This window comes from Castor canadensis, chromosome 13 (genome assembly GCF_047511655.1).
Source record: "Castor canadensis chromosome 13, mCasCan1.hap1v2, whole genome shotgun sequence".
Classification (NCBI taxonomy): domain Eukaryota; kingdom Metazoa; phylum Chordata; class Mammalia; order Rodentia; family Castoridae; genus Castor; species Castor canadensis.
The window spans coordinates 81,789,519-81,809,800 of NC_133398.1; the positions used below are offsets into that span (position 1 = coordinate 81,789,519).

Sequence of the window (20,282 nt, forward strand, 5' to 3'; positions counted from 1 at the left end):
AAAATTCCTATACCCTAGTGATGTTATAGGCATCTTTGCTTATTTATTGTTTTGTTGGTACTGAGATTTGAACTCAGGGCCTCATACTTGCTAGGCAGGCTCTCTATCACTTGAGCCACTCTGCTAGTCCTTTTTTGCATTGGGTATTTTCAAAATAGGATCTCATAAACTGTTTAGGCTGGTTTTCAACCTCAATCCTCCTGATCTTTGCCCCTAAAATGCTAGGATTATAGGTGTGAGCCACCGGCACCCAAAGTACCCACACGTTTGTGGTGATGCTGTTGCAAACACATTGCACTATCAGTTGTATAAATGGATCAAACATATAATTACATACAGAATATAGTACTTGATAATGATAATAAATGACCTTGTTACCGATTTATGTATTGAATATGCTATATTTTTACGGTTATTTTGAGTGTGCTCCTTGTTATAAAAAATTAACTTTTATATTATATATATATACAGTCCACCATATGCCCCACGTGTGTAGTAAGTTATATCATCTAAATCAGTGTAAATATGTTCTATGATGTTTACACAATAATGAAAGTGCCTAATGATACATTTCTCAGAATGCATCCCTGTTAAATGATGCCTGATAATATATAAAATGATATATATGTATATGTTTATATTTCAGAGGTATAGTCCAGAGGGAAATAAAATACTGAAATGTAGAACAATAAGTAAGTATTTTGGGATGTATCCCCTTGAATTAGCTAAAATATATTTTCCTTATAAAATGGACGAAAGGATATGCAGATGGATGGACAGACAGATAGATATACAGATGGTGTATATTTTTTCATCATTTGGTTTTCCCTGCCTCCTTCTTCGTCATTATCTTGATTCTTCCTTATCTAGTGGTGCCTTGGCTCTGCACCCAACACATCCCCCATGCTGCTGCACTGCTCCACTGGGACTAGATGACTATAGGCTCCTTATAGATTAGGGGTAGTTAATCAAGGCTTTGATTTAATGTTTTTGAACATACACAAATTCTATGGCTCACCCGAATACTCAGACTCATCTAGGACACTTACTAAAGATGCTCATCAGTATGAGCAATCCTAGATTTACTGAAACAGATATGGTTTTAACATGCTCCCCACCCATTTTCACGCATGCTCAAATTTGGAAACCACTTCCCTATAGCAGGGTTCCTTTGTAGGGATAAGCACACATGGAAAGTTTCTTAACAATGCAGTCACACACAATAGAGAATTGGCAATCCATGCATTTGGTTTGGTGGTGGTGGTGATGGATGACAGACTTCAAATTATCCCACACATTCCAATTTGGAAATAATGGAATTAATATTCAAGTCCCTGCTAGAGGACTGGGACTCACTGGAAGCAGGTCACTGTTAGTGAAGGGACTGTTCCCTTTCCCATGAAGGTGTTGAAGTAAGATTATACTGAGAACAGTGCCTTTGTATCCTTAAAATAAATACAGCACAGTACAGTTGCAAGCATAAACTCCCCCAGGTAGACTCTGGCTTTACTGCTCTGTGATCTTGAACAAGTCGCCCGAGCTAACTGAGCGTCATCATCTTTATCTGTTAAAAACACATAACAGTTTGACAAATGTTTGTTTTGAAAATGAGATTAGGCAAGTTATTATATTACACATATGATTTTGATATGACTTTAGCCCATACAGTCTTATAATTAATTGCTTATAAGATTTATCTCAACTACTAGTTTATAAAGTCTTCAAGGTTAGGAATGATGCTTCTTTACCATTCTCTAATCTAGTTGTATGCGAACAGTGATGGCCAATGACTTTTTTATTTTTTGTTATTTTTGTAAGTAGATGAAATACACAGTGAATGAATTCTGACTTCTGCATTTGCTCTCACAACAGTTAACCCTATTTGTGGGTAAAAATAACAGGGATAAGAACAGCAACTATGTGATGTGGATAAATGACAAATTTTGTTTTAGGGGCAACAGGCAGGACATCCCTGGTCATGACTTACTGGGGTAGACTTTGGGGGGAGCTTCCATCTTTTTTCTATCACTCTGTGCCTGTTTCTTAAGCTGTTTTTATTTCAATAAAAATTTTTCACATTGTTCTAAAAGCAAATGGATTCCAATAAGTGCAAGAATAGAGAAAGGACAGGAAAGGAGGTTGCCAACTGAGAAGGTTTTCAGGGAGCCGTTTTTTTTTTTTTTTTCATTTTTCTTTTATTATTCATATGTGCATACAAGGATTGGTTCATTTCTCCCCCCTGCCCCCACCCCCTCCCTTACCACCCACTCCTCCCCCTCCCTCCCACCCCTCAATACCCAGCAGAAACTATTTTGCCCTTATTTCTAATTTTGTTGTAGAGAGAGTATAAGCAGTAATAGGAAGGAACAAGGGTTTTTGCTGGTTGAGATAAGGATAGCTATACAGGGCATTGACTCGCATTGATTTCCTGTGCGTGGGTGTTACCTTCTATGTTAATTCTTTTTGATCTACCCTTTTCTCTAGTTCCTGGTCCCCTTTTCCTATTGGCCTCAGTTGCTTTAAGGTATCTGCTTTAGTTTCTCTGCGTTAAGGGCAACAAATGCTAGCTAGTTTTTTAGGTGTCTTACCTATCCTCATCCCTCCCTTGTGTGCTCTCGCTTTTATCATGTGCTCATAGTCCAATCCAGGGAGCCCTTTGATCTAGGGAAGTATATAAAACCCAGTTGATAGCGTCAGTCAGAGGCTGAACCTAGTCATACTAACACCACTGATCTCATTTCAGACTTCAGTCTATTGCACTAAACTAAAAGCTGCCTTGCTTCTTTGAATTTACACCTGGAAGCCAATTTTGAATGGTGTCTTCACTGTTAGCTAAAACTTACTGATATAATTTAAATATGAATCCCACATGAACATCATAATTATCTTTCTATATGTGATTAGTGATTAAAGGTCTGCAATTCTTGTACGATTATTTTTAATCTGAACACCTGATTTTGTCCCATAAGAACACATCTCTAATTTGGTGATGAAAATTACTGGGAAATGGGTTTTGAGATAAAGTTTTGCTTAGCTTCTTTGTATCTACAAAGAAGCTGTGCATCTGTAGAGTGTCTGCAGGATAGAAAAGTGCTGCTATATATTCTGGAATCTCTTTTCTCTTTACCATTAGTTCTGAGCATTCCTATGGAAGAAAGAAGCAAATGGGTTACTACAGAACCCTTATGTCAACTTCTGAGTGTCAGGGAACTGCTGGAGGAGAAAGTCCAAGATACAGAAAGTAAGAAGGAAACCATGTTAAGTTTTAATAGTTATTTGAAATACTATTTTCAAAAATAAATATTGACCGCCATTCATAGTAAATTGAATTATTAATCTATCATTTGCAGTACAATTTATGTGGAATATACATAATTCTCTAAATGTATGTTCTAACTTTCATACCATTCTTTCATAATCATTCTTATGTAGAGAATGTGATGCTTAAACTATAGGGATGTCTAATTTCTTTGCTATGATTTGTATTAGTCAGTTTCTCATCATTATTTAAAAAAACAATTTATAAAAAGAAAGGGTTTAATTTAGTTCACAATTTTTGGTGTTTCAGTCCATGACTGGCTGACCCTGTTGCTTTTGGCCATCATAGAAGGAGGCATAGCAGAGCAAAACCATTCACCTCATGGTCAGGATGCAAAAGAGAGCAAGGAAGAGACTGGGTTCCTTAATACCCTTCATGGGCACACTCCTAATGACTGAAAGATCTACTGTGAGGTACCACCACTTAAAGTTTCCACTGCCTCCCAATAGCACCATGATGGGGACATTTACCACATGGACCTTTGAGGGTCAATTAAGATCCAAACTATAGTATGATTCATTTGAATTGTCCTTAGGATACTTTAGATTAGTGTTTCTATATTTATTTACTGAGCATAAAGTTGATACGATGCAAATCCTTACTTGCAAATAGTCCTTGTGCTCATATATAAGAGAGAAAAGGTGCTGGGAACAAATGTCCCAACTTCATAATTTTCTAAAACTCTTATTATATTGTGTGCAACAGTCTCTTTGGAAACTGTGTGTTTCCTCAGAGGTAGGACTGTATATTATTCACCTCTGTATGGTAGGTACATAATTAGTAATCAATAAATATTTGTTGAAAGGAACTTACTAAATGAATATATTTTGTCTCTTTAGAGAATTAATTATGTACAATGCACAGAATGCATGACCTCCTTTAAGAATGCTGACTGAGTGAAAATATAATCTAAATTCTTTAAGTGACAATATGAAGAACACATTTTCTAAAAACATATACCAAAGTTAATTCAAGGCTTCCTGGGATAAATAGGTGTTCATCACATATCAGATACTATGTTAAGTACTTTTGATGGACTACTTTGCTTAAACCATATACTCATCCTGCTGGATATTATTATTAACCATATGCTACAAATAAAGAAGTTGAAGTATGATTGAGTAACATTTTAGCTATTGTTCAGTATTTGTCCAACAAATACTAATAGCTCTTGATTTCAAAACAGGAAGTCTGGCTTTACGGTTTAAGTTCTTGACCATTGTGCTCTACTGTCTATTAAACAGACTCATATAATGTATATTCTGTATAAGAAAAACAGAAGATAATTATGTACTTCAAACCCACTTATTCATTCATTTAATAAATATTTATCTACTCCACTGTCCACTCTTTCAACCATCCCTTGTTGGGGTTTCAAAGATGAAAGGAGAGGAGTTATTCTCAAAGTGCCCACAACCTTGTAGGGGCCGTGAGTCAATATGGTGACGACTACACTATAGGTTTGAACAAGGAACAGTGAGGACATCTTCAGTAGATCTCCGGCTTACCCAAGTTGGTCCCAAACTGCTTGGCAGAAAAATTGAGGGATTGTCTTAGAGAGGAGAAGGAAGAACTTGCCCGCTGCAGAAGACTGGGGGCCTTCTGGCAGAACAGCTAATGGAAAGACATGGAGATGGGAAATATTAAGGCTGGCATGTTGGGTGAATTGAAAGTGATATAGTAAAAATAGAGAAGGTGAACAGAAAATGGTTCAAAGTTTACCAAAAACCTCATGTTCAGGCTCATGTGTGCTGTTTGTGGTGCTCCAATGAAAAGCTGGGCCTCTTAGTCTAACATCCTATCAGCCTAGCCTCACGGTTTGAGCAGATCAAGGTAAACACATACTCATGTATCTAACAAAAAGTTTGCCTCTCTTGGTCTTGAACTCTCTATTCTGCCAGGGATGTTTTACTTTCAGTTTCTTACATTAGTTCTATAAAGAAATTTTAATTAATTGTGCCAGTAATTCCAGGTTGACCAGCTTAAAGGAAAAAAAAAAAAAGCATCAGGCTTCATGTTGACAGTAAAGATGATAGATGCTCCCCTTCTTTTTCAATAGTTTTTCCAGGCATGATTGATTTAATAATAGGTAGGTTTCATTTTAATACTAGTAACAGTTGGGGAAGAGTTGGCAAGAATAAGAGAGTGGTACTCTATAGCAGGTATTTAACAAAGACAGCCCAAAAATCAATATTAATCCTTTGCTGGCAGCTGAAAATTTCAGACAACTTAAGCAGATGGATGGACCATAATATCAGTCAGTAGTATTAGTCTATTCATTGGCTGACTCTTGTACTATGTGAGAACTGTTGTTGATTAAAAATCCATTCTGGGTGCTACCACACATGTTGAACAGTTCTTAGCTTCCCCAGGGGCCACAAAATGTTTCTCCTTTTGCCATTTCAGGTCTTTCTTTAATCTTATCAATTTCCAAGTAGATCTGAGCTACTCCTGTGGATAGGATACACAGGCCTTTTCAGTCTCCAGGGCTGTGTCCCACCTATTGCATGGAGCCCTTCACACACGAAGAGTACATCATCTATATAATCCAACACTGTGATAGCTACAAAGAGAGGTACAGTAGAACAAACCAAACTTTAGGCATAGCCCTGTGGCTTGATTTCTTGTCATTATCTGTGCATGTAAGGCAGATAAGCAATCACAAAAAAGCTCTAAAGAAAACTTCTATAAAATGTATCCCAGGATCAGGATTATAATTTAGTCTTTCTATTTTGTGATCAGCCGGAATAGATCTTAGGCTGTCTAGAGTGGTGCAATACTTAGGAAAATGGACTTGGATCCAACTAATCTCCCAGAAGACAGGAATTTCAAATGGCTTTGACCTCTAAATGACACCTGGTTGGTAGAAAGATAAGCATTAACATATACAAAACAGAGAAGGTGCAGAACCCAGCAAGTCCACATATATGAATGGTATATATTTAATGGTTCTTTAATGCTTAAAGAACACATTGGAATCTTCACATCAATCAAAGGTAAGTGAGCATCTTGTGCGAACTTCATGGTTGAAAAAACACTCTTTTTTCCTTGGGAGTGCTGAAGGACTCAAGTATTTCCTCATAGCTTTGACCTACATTAGTATAACATATGTATTTTTCTTCTGGCTTTTTATATCTTTTCATCAACCAGATCCTTTGCAATTATTATGACAGTATCCAAGAAACCTAGCTTATTAAATAGTCCTTTTCATGCTATTGCTTGGAAAAGATCTAGAAAAATGCAAAGGCTTATCCATGGCCCCTGTGATAAGAAAGTAAGGGAGAGAAATCTCCATTCCCCTCTGGGATTCTCTAATGTTAAAGAATGTATTAATTTGAATGAGATAATTCAAGTTTCTAATAGAATCTAATTCTAGAAATCAGATCTTGACTCCTTCATATCTGAAAATTTGTGGAGTCTTGGTCTCTCTAAATATGTTACACTGAAGAGGGCAAATTGGAATTTTAACTAGAAAAGTTTATAGAATTGGAAGTTCAAACACTGGATGGAAACTTGATTTAATTATAAAGAACTTAATAAAATGGGCCCACTGTTGTTAGGTTTAGAAAAAAGTGTTAAGTGAAAAGAATTTAACTCTTTTTCATTTTTTGTTACTGTGATACAGGCACCAAGTTAGATGTATTGCATCATTGTCATGGTCAGCACTCACTATTCAGCACTATTGAGAACTTGTTATTCTTACCCCACAATAGACGAGGTCATGGGGACTCCAACAGGTGACATAACTGGTGAGTGGTACAACAAGAAATCATTTGATGCTGGGCATGGTGGTTCACACCCATACTCCCAGCACTCAGGAGGCTGAGTCTGGAAGATCACAAGTTCCAGGCCATCCTGGGCTACATAGTGAGACCCTTTGTCAAAAAAAGAAAGAGAGTTCATTCAGATGTCCATCAATCCAAAGGTTCTACTTTTCAAGATAACATATCATGCTTTTTAAAATGTTATCATATAAGGCTGAGGATATAGCTCACTGGTAGAAAGCTTCCCTATCATTACAGGCCCTAGGTTTAATCCCCAGCACCTTTGAAAAACAAAACAAATAAAAATGTTAGCATTTGACCAAGCTAAAATAGATTAAGAAGTCTTCCTTGATGGTTCCCTTTCTTTCACACCTGCCATCAAACTTATTGGCTATGTCAACATGTTTATAGACAGAATTCAATCACCTCTCTTCTCTTTTGTTGTCATGCTGCTGCAAGCCATCAATGTTTCTTTTCTGGATTGTGCAACATCCTCTTAACTGGTCTCCCTGTGTTTATCCTTGTCCTCATATTGTCTTTTTAGCCTTGACCTACAAGTTTGAATGAACCTTTTAAAATGTCAGATCAAATCATTCCTCTACTCAGAATTATTCAGTGGATCCTTACTTCACTCAAAGTAAAAGGTTATTACAGTTCACCAAAAATGGTGAAGCAGGGAAGTCCAGGAGTCCATCTTCCACAAAAGCAGCTACTAAGACAGCAAAAACTGTCAGGAACAACTTTCGCAGAACTATGCAACCCAGTCAAACACACAATAGTTTCACTACCCTAAAAATCCCTGGTGCTGTCCCGATTAATTCTTCCCTCCCTTGTAACCACTTCCAGTCAATTGTCATTTTTAATCTCCATAGTTTTGACTTTTCCTGAATGTTATATACAGTTGGAATTATGTAATATTAAGCCTTTTAAATTTGATGCTTTATTTAGTAATATACTTTTAAGGTTCTTTCATGTCTCTTCAAGAACTGCCGATTCATTTATTTGTAGGGCTGATATTCTTCTGTGTGGACGAACCACAGTTTATCTGTGAAGGACATCTCTTGGTTGCTTCTACTTTCTGGCAATTATGTATAAAGCTGTAAATATCTCTACTCCGGTTTTTGTGCTCAAAAATTTTCAATTCATTTGTTTAATTGCATGGAGCATGATTGCTGGATTGTATAGTAAGAACATGTGTAGTTTTATAAGAAATTACAAAAGTGTTTTCAAATGACTATACTATTTTGTATTCTTATCACCGATGAATAAGACTTTTCCTGCATCTTTTCAAATGTTTATCTGCCATCTGTGTATCTTCTTTGGTGAAGTTTCTTTTAAGGTCTTTAGTCATTTTAAATTAGGTTGTTCATTTCTAATTGTTAAACTTTAAGAGATCTTTAGTAGTTTAGATAACACTACTAATACAACTTTTGAAAATATTTACTTCCAGGCTGTGGCTTATCTTCTTCTCTTCACATTTCTTTTATAAGGAAGAAGTTTTAGATTTTGAGAAAGGCTAATTTATCAATTATATCTTCCATGGATCATGCCTTGGTTGTATATTAGAAAAATCACTTCTAAATCCAATATCATGTAAAGTTTTCTCCTAGCATATCTTCTAGGAGTTTTATAGTTTTGCAATTTAAGTTTAGGTCTGTGATCAATTTCAAGCTAACTTTTGAAGAGAAAGAAGGTGGTTTGTATCTAAATTAATTCTTTTACCTATGGATGGCAGGTGTTCTAGCATGATTTATTTAAAAAAGTTATCATTTCTCCATTGAATTCCCTTTTCTCCTTTGTCAAAGATCAGATGACTAAATTTACCTGGATATGTTTCTGTACTCTAGGTTCTGTTCTACCATTTTTTTCTATTCTTTCCTAATACCACACTTTTTATTATTATAACTTTGTCATGAAGTCAAATAGAGCCTGCTCTCCAACTTTCTTCTTCTCCTTCAATATCATGCTGAATTCTGGATCTTTTTTTCAGAACCTAACATGCAATAGCATGATTAATACATTCAGTGAGAAATATGACCATCTACCCAAGTCCAAAAACCAGAACTCTAAGAGTCATTTTTGGAAACTTCTTTTTCTTTTCTCTCCATATTCATTCATCACTCAGTTCTGTTGAGCTTAAATGTCTCTTGAGTATGTGCACTTCTTACTTAGTTTAAGCTAGCATCAGACCACATGGGTCTATAGTAGTTTTCTAATCACCTTTCCTAATCTCTTCATGTGCCCTTCCAATTCATTTTTCACACTACAGGCTAAGTAATATTTTTTTAGAATATGTGTCTTGTTATTTTGACAATGGCTTCCAGTTGCACCTCGTTTGGAGACATCTTGCCCTCCTTCAGAGCTCTAAACCAAGTAACTCTTCTTCACTCCCTAGGATGTACCATGTTCTCAGCCAGTGGTCTTTGCACCCAATGTATTCTCTACTCATCATTCTTTAGCTTTCAATTCAAACTTCACTTTTTGGTGAGTATCCATACCTACAGTTCTGATCATCAGGTCCTGCAATCCATAACATTACACATGCTTATGGCAACCTATATTCTTCTTCCTCTGTGTTGCTTACCTATGATGATGTCTTCACATGTGTTATGATTTTATATAATTATTTGAGTGATATCTTTTTATTCCATTTAAAAGCTCAACGAGAGCAGGATACATATCTGTTTTGATTATTATTTCTTAGTTCAACACTTGGCAAAAAATATATATTGAAAGCATATAATTTATATGTTTTATGTGATGTAAAGCACTTAGAACTGTGCCTGGTAAGTACAAGCTCTAATAATTGTTATTTGTTCATGTTCAGACCTAGTCCATTCCTGAAAGCATGCTCAGGTATATGAAAAGAAGGGAAATTGTAGTCTGGGAAAAAGAGGTTTTAGAACATATGGTCTGGGATTCAAGATGAAATTCACATCAGACACCAAAATGGAGGTAAAAACCTTTAAGTGTCTTAAGTCAACATAGCAAGTAGGCATAATAGGCTCTGAGTCAGTGAGATATATGTCAGTGCGACTAACTCCACATCCCATGGCTGGAGGGCTGGGATTGCCGACACACCTCCTGTCCTTTGCAGGCTCAGTTCAGAATCTGGGTGGGTTGCTGACTGCAGGTGTCAGGCATCAGTGATTCAGCCCCATGCTGCTGGGAGAGGCAGGAGGACACACCTAATTACAGGCCTGGAACTACCAAGTCAAATGGAGAATTGAGGCAATTACCCGGAGAGTTTGAGAAGAACAGGATCTTAACCCACACACACACTTTTATTCCTTGTCTGACTATTTCAGGCAATTATTTTTCTTTAGCCTGAACAGAGAGCAATTGCCTAAAGTGTGATCTGCTCTGCAGCACTAATAGATGTTATATGGAAAAATGTTCTGTGGAAAATGCTGAATTAAATACAGTTAAGCAGGCTTCATTATTGCAGGACTTCTGAGAGTTTAAGAAAGGAATGTTGCATGGCCCAAACCTACTTAACCAGGGAAGTCTTGTTTTGCTTTCTTGTTTGTTTTTAGTAATATGTCTTGCTAAACTGATGCTTCAAGGAATTCATTTTGGGAAATGTTAATCTATATATTTTCTCTGTTATTACTTTTCACATAGCCTAATCAGAGGACCTAGCAATTCCTGCTATATACAGTCAAGGTTGTTTAATAAAGGGAAATGGGCCATTAGGTGGTTTTGTTGGTGTGTGAACATCATTGAGTGCACTTACACAAACTTAAATGGTGTTGGTCAACTGCTCAGCACAGCCTCTTGATACAATCAAGAGATGCAGCAAACACAAGATGTATGAGGTTGCTGTTGGTATAACCAGCAGACTGTTTTGTAGTAAACTTTTTTTATCATATGTAGAAAGGGTAGACACTACAATAATAACAAAAAGTAGATACATAAACTAGTAACATAGCTGTTTATTATTAAACAATTATTTTTATACACTGTCCTGTTTACATGCACTATATTTACATGTAACTGGCAGCATAGTGCATTAGTTTACACCAGCATCAACAAATAGGTTAGTGATACCTTGCATTATGACCTTAAGGTGGCTATGACTTCACTAGGTGATGAGATTTTTTCAGCTCCATTTAATCTTGTGGGACTACTGTCATATATGTAGCCCATCACTGACAAAAAGATTGTTATGTGATGCATAACAAGAATTGTTGTTAAAAATGATGTGGTACAAAGGAAAGCCTGTCCAGTTTTGGGATCCACACACCCAGCAACAAGAATCTAACACTGGACTCTGAATCTATAAGCACCACTGTGTTTTATTGGCTAGCCATTGTGTGTGACTTTTAGTCTGCAAATGAAAAAATAGAAGCTTTGACCTAACTGTTCTCCTGTTTTTCCTTTTAAACAATCTGAAATTCCAAGTTGCTTACAATATGATAAAGATTTCCCCGTTTACTATTAAATCTGCAAATATTCCAAAGAGACTCATCATTCTATCCAAATTTTTCCAATTTTTAAAATATTTCAACTTGTCCTCGATTTAAGATGTCTCTTTTATGAGACACTAAATAAACTCCTATCTATATCTAGATTTCCTAATTTGTTACATTATTTTGCATCAGTATTACACTGTATTCACAGTTTTGTCGCTGTGACAAAATACCTCACATAAACAACTTAAAGAAGAAAAGATTTATTTTGGCTCATGGTCTTGGACAGGTTAGTCCATCATGGCAGGGAGGACATGGCAGGCAGAGAAACTCACATCAAGGCTATCAAGAAGCAGAGAGAGAGGAACTGAGAGAGAACCTGGGCTCATTGGCTTTCCCCTTTTTATTCCATCTGGTCCTCCAGTGTAGGGTTCTATGGGGTGGGCCATGCACGTTTAGGGATAGTCCCCAGCCCCCTTAGTTAGTCCTCTCTGGAAATGCCCTCACAACACACCCAGAGGTGTGCTTTACTAATATTCTAGGTGCTTCTTAATCCAACCAACTTGACAATCAAGCTTAATTAACACAGGCTGAAATAGTAAAATTTAAATTATTTGCCTGACTATGTGGAATCATGACAATGGCCTTTTTTGACATTTGAAAATTTAGTCTTCTTTTTACTTTCAGTTAATTTTAAGTGCTCAGGTGTCCCTACTGCTAATTTTAAATATGTATGCCCCAGTCAATGTATAAACCCTGCTTAATGATCTAGGATAATCCCATAAATCAATAACAAAATTAAATATGCTCATTTACTATTCTGTGTGCCCATCTTTGAATGACCAGGTTGGCCCTAACCAAATGCAAAAGCCAAACTTATTAAAGATAAAAGATGGCGCAGTCAAATGCAGTAGAGTGTAAGGATATTTAATCTTACTCTTTTAGGGGTAGAAATGAAGATTATTCTGCTCTTTGGATGGTTGCAAAAGTTTCTAGGGAATAGATCTTGCATTGATATTGAGATTGTTTTCTTGCAATCTTTTTTCTTTTTTGCAAGTAAAGCAAAAAGAGAGTTTATTGAGATAGAAAAAAATGAGCAGACAGTTGAGCCCTCAGAGTTGGGGGTGGGGTGGGGGGAATCCTAGAAGTGGGTTGCCCTCTTCTAATCTTTTACTAAAGAACATTATCTTAAACCAAATGGCTATCACCAACAACAGGTGGCATGAAACTATTGTTTCTTTTTAAATTTTTTTTCAAGCAACCTTTACTTGTACTTAAAAGGAAGCCTTTTAGTCACAATATTCTTTAGTAATTGCAGAAAAACTTTTGTTACTATTGCCAAAACCAATCAGACTTATTCATATTGCATTTTGTGTTTCAGAACATGCAGTTAGATGCAAGTTGTAGATCACACATAAAAATATATTTGATTTTAACGTCCACATTTGTATTTGAACTTCTACCTAGAAGAGATTAATTCGCTCTTCCTAGTGTCTATGTTAAGTATACAAACAAAATTGCTTGTTAGTTAGAGAAAAGTGGGACTGAGTCAAATAACTACATACATACATACATCTATGTAAAGGAACCAACACTGGCATAGCATTTTTCAGGAGCAAATGAAAGACACACAAACTATATTAGAAAGAAGAGAAATATTTAAAATAATACACCATGTCCTACAGATACAGACACAAATCTCAGAAGTAATTAAAATAAAGATATCAAAGGGAGGGTAATAAACCTGCAAACTCAGAATGGTAAAATACATACAGCCTGACCTCTGTTGCCACTGAATCAAATAAGCTGTTAATTACAAAAGGATGAACACTCTCTGGAGATAACAGCAAACTCCAGGCAGTCAATAGGATGTGATAACATCCAATACAATCAAGAAACATTTGAGTTGAGCACAGGATTATACATGAGGATTGGAGGATTAGGAGACATGGCATTTCTGAGTCTAATAAACAGAAAGCACAAGATGCCAGCTGAGGAAGGTAGAGGGCAGGAAAGACAGATGTGATGAATTAATCACTAGGAAGGCAATGAGATAATAGCTGGGTCTGTTCCCTAGGCTGGCAGGAATGAATGAACCTTGATGACCTCTCTTGTGTTCCTAACCTTCAATTACTGATTGTGCACATGTGTGACTGTAATGTTAAGAAATTCTAAAAGCTCTGTAATTGATGTTCATTTTTGGTTAAGCAGAAGATTTTCATTATTTTATATTAAAATAATGATGAAGTAAACTATGTCTCTTAAAAGTACTGGTATTACAATATAACCACTTATAGTTGAGTGGCTAAAGGCACATTTTAAGGTAGGGAAAATAATTTTGATGATTTGTAAGTACCTGACATTTATCCTATGTATTAGTTACTCCTTGCCGTGTAAGAAATTACACTATGCCTGGTGAATTAGAACAATAAACATTTTTTTAACCTTACAAGTTCCATGTGTCAGGAGTCTGGATGTGAGACTCTGGTTCAGGGTCTCACAAATCTACACTTAAGGTATTGACCGATGCTACATTCACCTCAAATTTCAACTAGGGGAGTATCTGTCTCCGGGATCATTCATGTGACTGTTGTTGCCCTGCAATCCATATCCAGGATCAGTCACGTGCCTCCCGGCAGAACTCGGGTTCTCATCGGCTATTGATGAAGATAACAGTTTCTTGCCATGTGGACTTGCCATGAAAACTTGCCTCTCCCGAGCTCTAGAGAAGAGTAACTATGTCTCAAGATGAAAGTCAAGTTGTTTTTGTTACCTAATCTTAGAAGTAACATCCCATCACCTCTGCTACTCCCTATTCTTCAGAAGTACTCTTCTAGCTACACTCAAAGGCATGGAATTATACAGGAGCATGAAAGCTGGAGGTAAGTAACAATCTTAGAGGTGGGTCCCTACATCTAACCTCTTAAAATTCCTGGGTCAACTGAACAATACTAATTTGTACTGGAGATCCAACTAGTAAAAACCTTATGATGGATAGTGTCACAATAGCAGGAGCAAGTATGAAAGGAAGAGATCACGTTTAGAAATAAGAAGCCAGAAGGCAACTCAGGGCTTGACTCAGGCTTTTATAACAACTCACTCTCATGATAATTTAGGAGTCCCAGAAGGAGTACCATAATCCCATCCAAGAGCAGCATTCAGTGACCTAAACACCTCCCACTAAGCCCCACCTTTCAAATTCTCAATGCCCCACTTCTCACATTGCCATCAAGCCCCCAAACACATGAACCCTTGGGGGATACACTCAACTATATCCAAACCATAGCATAATCCATTCTGGTTTTCCTTCTACCTGTATGACTCCATCATGTGCTCTTGTGTCTCCACTTACTATATTTTCATGTTCTCCATTGTTTCCTCCTTAGCCCTTTCCTCTTTCTATTTATTAGCCTTACTCATATTCATGATTTAAGTGCCCTTTGCTTCTGATTACCCATATATGTACACACACACATACACGCATGCACACATATGCAGTAGAAATCCCTCAAACCTCTGTATCCCACGCATCTTCTATCTCTTGGTTTCCATTTTATTATTTTCATTCCACACATTTCATTCATTATCATGTTTGAAATCTCAGGTAAAGGCTATACTCTAACTCTGTTATCCAAAGCAGAAATGTGATTGTCACTTTCAATGACCCATTTTCCAACAGCCTGCTAAAGTTGCCTATGTATATAATTTTCTATAAATTTCTTGAATTTTTCTTCTGCCTCCAGTCCCTCCACAATTTACCCAATCTGAGCATCTTTCTCTTCTCACCCACATTAAAATTGAGCCTCCTGATTTGTTACTGCCTCCAACAACAACTTCCAACTTGTATTTGTGTCACTTGAAAGATATTTAAATGATCAAAAGCTACTTTCCAGGTTCCTTGTCACTGTCAGCATCAAATCTAAACTCCTTAGCTTTATATAGAAAACTCATGTTTCTTTACTTTCTCCTTCACTTTCATTTCTCAATCTGCCCCACATACACCGAAAGTTCTGGTACTTCAGAACTCCTTGGAAAGTCCTGAAACTGTTTCTTACATAGTTGGGCCTGTGCACATATGCCTCCTCAGCCTTGTTCTGTATTCATGCCCTTCTCTAGTTGACTAAACTCTATTCATTTTCCACAGAATTTCTGGGTCTGAGAGGCCTTCTTTCAATTGCCCTTTTTCACATTGTCACAGTCCCCCACACCCTGCCACATGCCAACATAAACACAGACGTATATATATACCACACAGCTACAGGCTGACCTGAAATCCCTTACTTCGACTTCTCATAGCATCCTGGACATGCCTGTACATTGCACTGACCTTTCTATGTTGTACTTACCAGTTTATATACATGTCTCCCCTGTGAGACATCCTACTCATGTGAGTAGGATCACAGTCATTACTCTATTCCCAATATCTAATTCAAAGTCTAGTATAAAATAGGTACACAGAAATTTGTCACTGAATGAATAAAAGCATTTTGAATTCTCACATTCTGGCTATATAATATTCTTATACCTGGAGGATATGTTACAACATTACAGTGGATTTCTGAAACTACAGTACTACACGACTCTGCACAAGCTATACTTTTCCTATACCTACATACCTTGATAAAGTTTAATTTATAAATTAGACAAGGGATTAACAACAATAAGTAATAATAATAATAAAATAAATAATATTTGCAATATACCTTAATAAAAGTTTTATGAAAGCTCTCTCTCTTTCTTTCAAAAACAGCACTTGAACACAGCTCTGTGATACCACTTAGTCGATCTGGTAACCAAGAGTGACACACAAACAGGTAGCATTTACAGGGTGGAAATACTGGACAGAGGGATGATTCACATCCTGGGCAGGACAGAGCAGGATAGTGTGGTATTTCATCACACTGCTCAGAAAGGTATAAAATGTAAAATTTGTGAATTGTTCATTTCTAGAATTTTCCATTTAATATTTAAGAAGGGTATTTAGTCACAGGTGACTGAAACCATGAAGAGCAAAATTGTGGGTTGGGGAGGATTGTTGTATTTAACATATCTGGTTTAACATGTTTAATCTTTATAAGAGCCCCCTTATTTTATGTCTAGTGTGGCAGGAAGGCAGGGAGGGGGAAGGGAGATAATGAAAGAAAAAGAGCACAACAGTAAACTAAACAAACAAACATTTGAGAAATGTCAAGTACCTGGGGCGAGACCAGAGAAGGGTCACCTCATCCCAGAGGTTAAAATAGTCAATGAAATAACATGTGACCATGTATAGAACTAGCTGTACCCCCCATTTCTGTAACCTGCTCTAAATGGTGTATAAGGAAAGCCCCCTTTGTTCTCAGGGCTCAAACTTCGGACTCAAGTCCACTGAGTCACTGTCGACCTGCTTAATACACTTGTTTCCCTGAAAGCTTTGGTGCCCCATCTTTCTGTCTGAGGCATCCTACAACAGTAGTACAGGGCGAGATTTTTAAGAAGTGTGAAGCTGGCTATCTCCTAGTGCCACCAGGTGAGAAACAGTAGTTGGAGTCTTAGAAAATACTAAGCTGAGATGGAAAGATGCATTTTTTTAGCTTGATTGCAAAACTGTGTCTGCTAGGCACACTCACCAGCTGACCTTTATGAACTATATGCTTCCCTGTAATTTTCTTGGTGCTTCCATCCACTCAGTTGCTATGTTGTGATTAGTCATATTCAGACTGCTCCTTCTTTGGGGATGTAGGATTTTCTCTGTCTGTGTCCAACTCAGCTCTGCTCCTGGGACCAAAGAAGGAGGAAGGTGAGCAGAGATTGTGAAAGTTTGCCTTTGGTAAAACAATCACCATTGATAGACATTCTGGAAAAATGGCTCACAGCTATAATGGAAGATGGACTTCAGCCAATCAATTTCAAGTCCTGAGTTTCCATTGTTGTGGAGACAGAAGTTGCCAAATCTCACCACAACAGGATTGGTTATACTTCTGTTGAGTGATTCAGAAGGTGATAATAACACATCATGGAGTATGTTGTTGGCATTTCTTCAGAGTTCAGATTCCTCACAGATAACTATCTTAATTTCTCATACATGCCTGCATTGCAGAGGAAAGCATTGTAACTATGCTTACAGGTAGGTACTTGAGGCTGTCTCACTGCCTGCAGCAGGACCACACCTCATGCATACTCAAGTGAATCTATTTTTGTTCCACTGAGCACCCTTAATGCCTTTTATCTTGCAGTAGACTGCCTCAATTAGAATTTTGTTTGTTATTACTAACATTATTAGGCAATTATGATGATTTAGGGTCCTAAATTCACCTTTGTATGAGTAAAGGTGTGTGAGTATATAATCAAACTGAATATGACAGCCTAAAATTTGTCTGCATATGTATATAACTAATTTCAAATTTTCCTTTTTTTTTTCTGAGTTCCTCCAGACAGCCCTGAATATTTATCTCCTCTAAACCTGTCCAGCTCCCAGACCCAGTTGTCACCTATCTTGAATGACAGTTCTCTTTGGATAGAAACAAATTAATTTTTATCTTGAAGACTTCATAGACTATATGTCCTTTCTCTAGCTTTAGGCATAATTGCAAAACAAACAAACAAAAACACTAGTTTGTGATTAGAAACATTTCCTGATAGGCCACTTCTGTCTTTCCATACATGTCTCTCCCACACTTACTGGTCCAGAGATCATTTTTCTCTCCCTCTTGTCTGGTAATCATTCATCATACGGGATCATCCTTGACACACAATAAAACAACATGCTACTTTTTGAAAATACATCAACATTTTAACAGAAGTCAATTGTAAGATGAAGGATCAGATCTCTTATAGCCATGTTTTGAGCATCAGCTAGTGGAGAAAGAACTTTTTATCTGAGACTTCCTATACCATCCCATATGAACAGAAGTACCATCCCATTAACAGAAATCTGACTTTCCTCTTTCCTTCAATTCAAACTGATAAATGTTTCAAACTCCTTATGTAACTTTTCTTTGGGCCCAAATTTCTCATCTCCATTATCAAAACCAATGTCACAACCATAAATCAACCTAATTTATTCACACCCATCCCTGACTTGTAATACAAGATACCAAATATAGTACAAGTGCTCTAATTTTCTGATCAACAATGTGCAATGTGCAATAAGGGCCGGCATGGTGGCACATGCCTTTGGATTCCAGCTACTCAGCTGGAGGTAAGAAGATCACAGCCAGCCCAGGCCAAAATGTGAGACCTTATCTCAAAAACAAACAAAAAAAGCAAAAGGATTGGGGCATGGCTGAAGTGATTGAGTGCTAACAGAAGGCTGAGTTCAATTCTCAATACTGCAAAAAAAAAAAAAAAAAAAAAAAGCTAGGCACTGGTTGTTTTGTTCACATTTGTAATCCTAGCTACTTGGGAGGCTGAGCTCGGGAGGATGACAGTTTGAGGCCAGTCTGAGCAAATAGTTTTTGAGATTCCTTCTTCAAAATAACCAGAGCAAAATGGACTGGAGGTGTGGCTCAAGAGGTAGAGTGCCTGCTTTGGAAGTGTGAAGCACTAAGTTCAAACCCCAGTCCCCATCAAAAAAAAAAAATGCAATAAGACTATGCTTTGTACCCCCACCCAGCACAAAATTAAAAAATAAAATTATACAAAGGAAAATAAATAATAAATAAATGTTATCTTCTCAAAAAAAAAAAAACCTGCTTTTTGATTCAATGATAAAACCTGCATTGGTGGAGATAAAGAGACTTATACTTTTTCATATCTTATTGCTCTGGATAGTGTGGCTTTAAATGTGAAAACTAGAAAACTGGACCACTTATATCAGCATGTTTACCACTGGGAAAGCCATTCAAGGATGAAGATGATATAGGAAATACCAAGAACAGTAGAGATAAGAAGTCCTTATGATATCATTGATCTTTGAACCAAGCCAAACCTGAGGTTGCTCTTCTCAACTAGTGAGCCTATGTTCTTCCAAATTTATGATCCTCTACATTCTCTTTATGGTTTCAACCTGATTGAAAAGCTTTTTTCTTCCCAAGTCACCCTAAATTATATACATAATATAGGATATAATGCAGGCTTTAAGAATAACATGGTTCTATGTTACTAACATAACTAGAAGGGTAGATAAGTTGAATACTTTTCTTTAAATCAGGATTCATGACATTGTGTATTGACAAAAATGTCCCATTTGTGTCTAAAACGTCACATAGGCCTTCACAGAGAATGTGATGCCCAAACAAAGCTTTACTGTAGGAATAGGAATTTAACAGGCTAGGATAGGAATTTAGAGGTAATAACATGCTTTGAGCTACAGATGAAACAGAGAATAATTTGATAATTCTAGAGAGGCCAAAGGGAGACAAATGAGGGCAGAGCAAGCAGGAAACAGAAACTAGATAATGACAAGTTTTTGGGGCCATGCTAGGAAGGTTGGATTTTATTTTTCAGAACCTAAAAGGCTTTTGTTGAAGTTAAAAAGTTTATTAAATCTTAAAATGAAATACTTTAAGCAAATACAAAAGTATAATAGATAATACAGAAAATATTACAAGACAACAAAATAGACACTAGCATAAAAAAGCTCAGGTACTCATCACCCAGTTTTGCCAAATGTTAATATTTTGCTACAGAATTTTTTTAAGGTTTTTGGGGTATTTTTCTTTTATTCATTTATGCATACAATGTTTGGGTCATTTCTACCCCACCCCCCGTCCCCTCCCTCTCCCCCTCTCCCCCCTTACTATCAGGCAGAAACTATTTTGCCCTTATCTCTAATTTTGTTGAAGAGAGAGTATAAGCAATAATAGG

The 20,282-nt window shown here is 36.9% G+C and overlaps 1 long non-coding RNA gene across 1 annotated transcript; it reads right to left on the reverse strand.

The window, feature by feature from the left end:
* Positions 1–3,314: 3,314 nt before the first annotated feature.
* LOC141415664 (uncharacterized) lies at positions 3,315–16,286 on the reverse strand. Its single transcript, XR_012440650.1, has 3 exons — positions 16,199–16,286; positions 7,023–7,194; positions 3,315–4,933 (listed from the first exon to the last, which is right to left on the reverse strand). It is a non-coding gene; the product is annotated as an uncharacterized lncRNA (long non-coding RNA).
* Between the last annotated feature and the right edge of the window lie 3,996 nt (positions 16,287–20,282).